Source organism: Netta rufina, assembly GCF_964035555.1.
Source record: "Netta rufina genome assembly, chromosome: 11".
Taxonomy (NCBI): Eukaryota; Metazoa; Chordata; class Aves; order Anseriformes; family Anatidae; genus Netta; species Netta rufina.
This window is the reverse complement of record NC_140134.1, coordinates 13614412-13622580: the sequence shown is the minus strand read 5'-3', so window position 1 is coordinate 13622580 and position 8169 is coordinate 13614412.

Here is an 8169-nt window from a genome sequence, read left to right as displayed (position 1 = left end):
TAAGCAGGCAAACGTTATTAAGTAGAGAGCAGCGAGAGAGTGCCGAGCCCTGATCAGAGGATTGCTGCCTGCGCCTGGTGCTCCTGCAGTGGCAGGACCTGAAGCCTGGCAGTGCGTGCATGCCTTAAAGCGGCAGCACACAGCAGCCAGGGTGCTGTTAAGTGAAATTCCTAGAAGCGGGGTAGGGAACAGAATCCAAGGGTGGGCCAGCTGCAGTCCTTAAAGCATCCCTTTGTCACGGATGAGGTGATCCCTCAAAGTGCCACCCCACCAAACCAGGCTGGATCATGCTGGGTGATGTTTGCAATGACCACACTGGAATGATTGTCATCATTGCTTCATGTGTCTGAGAGAACATTTGTGCCCATGTAAAGCAAGAATTGTTTGCATTTTGGTCTTTCCTAACAGACAAGTGTGAATGCATTTTCTCACAGGACTAGCAGGCCCTTTCCCAGGGGACAGCCCTGGCACAACACGAGAGTTGCTGATCTCCTGGGTCCCAGCCCCACATCACAGCGTGTCCTGTGCTCACTGGCCCCAGATGTATGACCTCTCTTTTGGAGGCATCAAAATACCTGTCATTCAGACAAGTACATGTTACCAAGCAATTCACTCTTTCTCAAAAATTGTAGTATCTTAATTACTTTTCAATTCCATTAAGTACTGTAACTTTTTCACTATTTACTTTAAGCATCTTCTCAGATTATAGATATTAATAATTATTCCTAGAGCTTAAATAGGAAAATATTGCCATCTGATGTTCATTTCCCACTTCTTCAGCACTACTACTTAACTAATTTTATTACAAAATTAATTTCCTAGATGCTAAATGCACAGCTAACTCAAAGTCACTTTAAAAGTCAGCAAATGGATTAGTGGTGGCAGCTTAAGGACCTGTATTAAATAACTACTTATCTTTCTCTCATTTTATTCAAGTCTTGGGGCAAGGTCTTGTGTTTTTATGCCTCACTTCCTAAAAACAAATACGGAGTATTTCTTCATTTCACAGGAATAGCATGCAATTTATCACAAATTTTGAGGTACTCTGTGTCTATCATATGATGATTATGTATTATTCACAGTAATGTACTTCATTAACAGCCATTGTGGGCATAAACTTCCTGAAGTTCCTATAGACAGCTCCAACACCACCTCTCCATGGTACTGGTATTGGATTGTCAGGACAGAATAGACTGCTCTAAGTTTTGTTGGGACCAGCAACTTTCCACATCATCAAGTGAATTTCCAGGGCCTTTCTCCATCATAAAATTTTAGGTCACATTATTAAAACAGAGCAAAACAGGCCAAAAAACAACCACCCTTGTTATTAGATTCTATTGACATAATTTGTTGCTCAGAACTTGTGAGGAAAGGGATGAGTTTACAGAGAGTTTTCTCTTGTTCCTAACTTGGTATTTCTTTCTGTAATAGCTCTGCGCACAATGTGGCAAAGGTTTCAGTTGCATAAATCAATAGTCTGTTGTAGTTAACTTTTATTTGCAGCCTCTGACAAGAAAGAACATTAAGTTCTCTCTGCTACATTTCCTGTAGAGAAGCGCACAGACTGCTTTTCCCCTTTGCCCTGAGCTAATCAAAAATACTGCCACTAGCTGAGAAATCCTACTTTTCCATTATTGTGGTTCAGTCCATTGTACTATACTTATTTAGCTAAATAAGTAAGGGACTAAGGAGTCACAAGCCTCATTACCATGCAAGTATCTCCCAGACCATAGGTAGTGAGGCTTGTGAAGTCCAGAGCTCCAGGTGTATCTTGTTTGAAGCCTCCCCAGAAATCAGGGATTTCCATTAGCACAAAGGAGAAGAGCCTCAGAATAGCTCCAGAAATGCCCCACCCAGAGCTCAGTGAAATCAGGCACCTGTATTCTGCACCACCCCTTTAATTTCTCCTTTTGTCACATGTGCATGGCATCTAAACAGAGTAAAAACATTGGTGGAAACCACTTAGCCATGTTCTATTTACTCTGTAGATTTTTCTCTGAACTCAACTCACTCATCCCAACCACATTCTAAGCATTTTCTGTACACATCTCCTTCAGCCGCAATAGAGACTAAAGGGTGTATGCTCCAGTATTCAACTTCCCAAGAAGGATGGAGCATAATAATTTTAAGTTTTCTGTGCTGTATTTTATTTTTTTTCATAGTGAATTCTGTAAAACAAAGGTTGTTAGATCTCCGGCATATCAAGCTACCTGTGCCTTACCTAAATTCACCAGCCTTGGAATGGCCTTGTTGTTTGGCTTCAAGTACATGGGACAGAAGAAGTGCCCTAACATGCTCTCTGTGTGTCAGACCATCCATCAAGTGAAAGCACGCAGCCAAAAGGAACATGTTTCAGCCCAGAATCATGTCTCCTTTAAAAGACTTATCACCACTTTCCAGCTGGAAAAACAAACAGCGGAACAATTCTGGATGCCAGAAAAGCCTTTTAAAGCTTTGATGTGAAGTCAGTACTGCAAACACGCCCACATCACCACTTTTGAGACCTGCTGCAAGATATGCTTTCAATTTTATAATCTGAAAGCAATGAAACATCAGTTCAAATATATTTTCTGGGTTATAGTTAGTTATTTGCCTTTGCATTTTGGCCAATGGTACAGCAATGGGGACCAGATTCTGCCACTTTGCTCAGGAGCATAAACACCTCTCTACTCAGGACAGCCCGCTAAAATCCATTAGTTGGCTACTTATTCCAGCTATGTTTAGTCATTGCTCTCCTTTATCAAATTCAAATGTTTTCCATATACACATCATTTCAAACAATGCAGCAACCTAGCATCTACACGGCTCTGTGCCACCCTCTATCATATGGAGAGACTCTTCTGGCACAGCAACTTTGCGTCCAGGTAACAGGCCCATTCCATCAGCACTGACTGACTGTTAACATGCCTTTATTTTTTTTTTATTGACTAGTGCCAGTTGGTTAATTCTGAAGATCTCTGCGTAACACACTATCAAGGTAAAAACATGCACTCAGTGCACCTGAAACTTATTACACTTATTATTATTAACTTATTATTATTTATATTTAATAAACCAAAATATAGACCTTAAACTGAAGGCTTCAAGCTAATACAGTTTTGTTTAGGTTTCACCATGCTGAAGTACCTGACTCCTGGTGGCATCTTTACAGTAAGATACCTTGCTGCTGTGCTGGTCCTAATGGCCAGGATATCCAGCTTTAGTTCTTCATTTTGTGGTTTGTCTGCACCACAAACTCCAACAGAAGCAGAATAATCTGAGAAAGAGCCCTGAGTAATGTGACAAACATGTAGAAACATTAAACTCATGTTACTGATAGAGGTCTTACTAAGGAAAATTTCCTCCCCCACAAAAAATAGGTTTTAACACTAACGTCCCAAATCCCTCAGAGAACATGATCTAGAACTCCAAAAACAACAGGAGAAAAGCCTATCCACTTCTCCCTGTGTATTACAGCTCCTATTTCCTACCTCTTGCTTGGCTTCCAGATACACCAGTTTTTAGTTGAAGAAACCACTTCATTAAAACTTTGATTAAAACTTCACATCAATGGCAGTTCCCAGGGATTGCTACATTTCACAGATAAAGCAGTGTCCTTTCATGCAATGGTGATACAGCACTACCAAAGACATTAAAACGCTAATATTAATGATTTACATATATTTAATTAGCTTGTATATCTTAACACATCAACAGGGAATATATTAATTTCCTTTCCCTTTGTTAGAAGAAAGCCCAAAGTATTAAAACAAGGGGACAATTTAAACCTGACATTTATATGGCTCTAATACTGCCAGTGCTGGCATCACATACGCAATCTGAAGTTACTACCAAACACTAAAAGCACAACGAGCAGCCAGAGACTCATGAATTCAGAGCTCATCTGACAGGAGGATGCAGAGTGCTTTTTAAGAGAAAACAGTAAACTGGCTTCAACAGCTTATCCCTGAAGTTGGAGGCATCCTCCACTTCCCATGACCCTTACAATAGCCTCTCTAAAGAACTCTAGGATTCACTCGGATCACAGACAGGGTTCAGGGTTGCCTGTTGAACTCCACAAGCAGTTTAGCAGCCAGAACAACACAGCAGCCTGCTTCAATACGCTCTATTGAATCCAGAAATGTACGGGGGTTGTTTTACTGTGAATGAATACTACATATACAAATAGTTATAGATTTGATTTTAATTGTCATTAAGTGGGTGTAAAACAGGATGTTAACCTTTTACTGCAAAACGTATAGTGGCATCTCTCTGTGGGTAAAAGCAAGTCTCACATTTGATGCATAGGGCCATGTTGCATTTTCAAATACTTAGCTAGGGAAAAAAAAAACAACACAAGTGGGTGGACTCTGCACATATAAAAATTAAAGCAAACAGCAGGCTATCTTCCCCATGCTTGTCCATTCCTGTGGAGATTCAGTTTAAATCCCCCCTTTCTTTCAGTATTGCAGTTAAACTTGGACCTTTCTAAAATGTTCTTACATGGGAAGGGGACATCCCAATTCTAAGGTGAAAGTTCAGAAAAGACTGATGTTTTCAGTGATGTCTGGAAAAAAAAAAAAAAAGAAAAAAAAAAAAGTACCATCCCTCCAAGATGCTTAAGTATATAAAACAGATGGGGAAAAAATTATTTGGAAACACCGAAGAAGGAAACTTTTGCACCTTTAAGAGAGCTAATTGTCAGTAGTGCTAAAAATATTCAACTCTGTAGAAAACAGTGATAGGTAATGATGCTGTTCCACATTCAGGTTTGTGTGAAAGCACAAAATCCTCTTAGTTTGAGAATATTTACTTTTAGAGCTAGAAGAACTATGATCAGAAGACAAGCCAGTTGGATTTCAAAGAAATACGTTCCGTTCTCAAATTATAATCTCAGTTCACCTGTTCAGGCCCCAAGGATATTAGAGATGGACAAAAAAGATGGATAAAAAAGCAGATATGCGATTTCCTGGGTAATGTTGTCAAAGCCATTGACTTCATGAACTGAGAGTAAAATTCATCTACTGGACTCTGTTAAATCACCGTCTTCCCATGAGTTTGTTTGGACAGCTTAATTTCATACAGTAGGTTTCACTCTTCAATTTCTGCATGCTCATAACTCTTACTGACATTTATCAGACTTGGATCAAGGGGAATACTCCCATCGCAGTTCAATTTTCTCATGAATTCACATCCCACATAAAAAATCTTTCATTTAAAAAGCTCCTTATGTAGTTAACTGATTTTACATCACCATAATAGGTCTATTTTTATTCATTAGATGATTACCATGACTATTAAAATATACGTTTCTGTGACAGTACAATCCACAACAGAATACATCAAATTCAGAAAACTGTCAAGAGCAAAATCAGGGTAATGCTTACACAAGCATTTTAAAGCCTAATGCTAAGGCAGTGGCAAAAGACAAAGGGAGCCACAAGCAGAGCCAAGCACCCATGGTGGGGCAGACCATGTCCCACCAGCTTTTACAGCCAATGCAACCAAAGTACAAGTCCTGCAGCACTGCCCTGATGTGTGTGACACTCCCTCTAACTTGCAGCTTTCTACTTTCAGGCAGCAAGAAAGTAACTGGACACCTAGATAAACTTGCTTTTCAATTGCCATAGGCTGTAGCTACTACTTCTACAAGGGAATCTGTGTTTTGTGCAGCTTTGTCTATCCAGCAGTATGACGTGCATCCTACAGACATATTCATTTCACCAGAGACCTTTCTGAAAGCACTGTAACTGAATTATTTTCCAGGCTTACGTGAGTCATTGTAAACCAGACCTAGGAGTCATTGAAAATGCAGAAGACAATTTTATAACATTAAAAGAGAAAAGAGATAGGGGGGAGAGAGAGAGAGAATTTTTGCATTTTAGGAAAAAAAAAAAAAAAAGAGGAAAAGAAGATCAAGGAATTTCACAATGGCAAAAAGTAACCAAGTAATCAGAATCCCTCTCCCCCCCCCCCCCCCCTTTTTTTTTTTAATATATATATTTTTTGGATGAGATTAAAACCTTTGCACAATTGCTTCTAATAGTCTTTGGGGAACTTATTTGTCCATTAGAAAGTCTCATTTTGGCTCAAGATGAGGTCATGAAGAGCTGTCAATGTTTTGAAACACAGAATGGTTGTTTCAATTCAACTTGGTTTTCACTGTCCTCCAAACATTAGAACACAGTTTTGCACCATTTCTAATACTCACTAAAAACACAACTTTAGTTTTGCAATGTTTTGAAATGCATGGGATGAAGTTCTTAGCTAAGGAGAATTGAAACAGTGTGGTCAGCATTTTTTTCCAGCAAAGGCAAGGACTTCTGTGCCCCAGCAGACAAGCCTCTGAACTTCCTTTTGACCTCTCTGAGATCACAATTCATGAAAAATGGGAACACAAAATCCAGATCTACTTAATTTACTGCATAAGGAATGTTATTAATTCTACTATTGTATGGCATAGGAAGACACTTCAGATACACTATAGTCATCTCATCAGCAAATAATCATCTTTTGTCCAAGGAAAAATCCCGAGCACAGCTATTAAAAGTATTGTCTGCAAAGACACGAGCTTGTTCCACTTGTTTTCCAGGATATCCCAACAACACAATTACTCAGAAAAGCCAGGTGCACCAGCCTGCGGTTATGTGATCATCTGAATTCAGCACCTCTTCACAGTACTTTCAGCTATCCCATCCCAGAGTAGGTTTTAGCAGCTCAGTTCTTTGATTCAGCTGCCATTCAGCAGCATAATCCCTACTGCAATTGCAGGAGAGGTGGAGGAAATGAACCAAGGAGGATACATCGAGTTGGGTAGGCTCATCCCTTTAAACAGTTGTATGGAGGTATGTCAAAAGAATGGTGTAAGTACCCAAGAATTTTTAAGGCCCACAAAATCCACTTGCACTAGTTCTTTCACAGTTTGTGCCTCTCTTGTTGAATATTACCTTAAAAGCTCTGGATAGTCCCTTCCTCCTTCCTCTCTTGGAAATGTACCCAATTCGCCGCTTAAGGTTGTATTCTTATTTCCGTATTCGGTCCCAAATTCCTTTAGCCAGCACAAACTTTCTTTCTTTAGACCAAGGAGGCAGAGCAAATGAAATCTAGCTTTCAGCCACCAACGTGCTCATTGGAAGTGGTCTTGTGGTCCATTTCTGTTTCTTAGCACATGAAGCACACAGTAAAAATACAAAGAAAGACAGTCAAGCATATACAGAGTTTGCAATATTAAATTAGGATTCAAAAGCTCTACCTAGACAAAATCCACAAACCATCAGAGTCAACCATGCATGATGAAGATATATAATATCCTTTGCCTAGAAAACAAATCGAGCTGACTGTCTCTAGGTGTAATTTTGACCAGGCTGGTGATGAGAGAAACTGGTAGCATAATGATTCAGTTAGAAGAGTTTTCTAAGGGAAAAAAACATATTTGACATTACAAAACACATTAAACATTAAAAAGCACATTAAATATATATAGTATATATTTAATATACATAAATATATATAAATGAATGTAAATATATTTATATGTATATATATAAAATATATGTAAGAAATATAAATATATCTAGCACCATCAAGAAACTGCCAAGGGGAAAACTTTGAAAGTATAATAAAACAAAATACCAAAGCTTTGGCAACTTCAAAACATTATACACTGGCACAAAACCATTCTTAATATCTTCATGCAAAAACAATGTGCTAAATGCCACAATAATTCAGTAAGATTTGTCATTCTTTCTTACTCTACCCATAAGATACACCTCAGCTTCTAGGAATAATGATGTTAAGATTGATGTTTATTAGAAGTTTCATAATGTTTTTGTTTTATGCAGTTTCTGAAGTGCCCTGTTGCCTGAGCTCTTCTTGTATTGGATGACCTTGAAAGTGCCTGAGTCACAGGCAATTCTAGCTGCCATCTAAACAACCATCCTAAATCATATACATTGTCATGTTCTCATTATCTGGACTTTGTACTTTCCGACCATGGAAGGATTTTCACATAAATTATACAGGAAATGAAGCAAAATGTAATTACAGTGTCCAACAGTTCCAAGGAGATAGATAGCACAAGGCATGGAACACAGTTGAACTGTCAGCTTTCAATAAATGTCACCTGATAGAAAGAATCTGAATGCAACGTATATCACTAAGCCACCCACTTTGGAATGATATCATTATCTC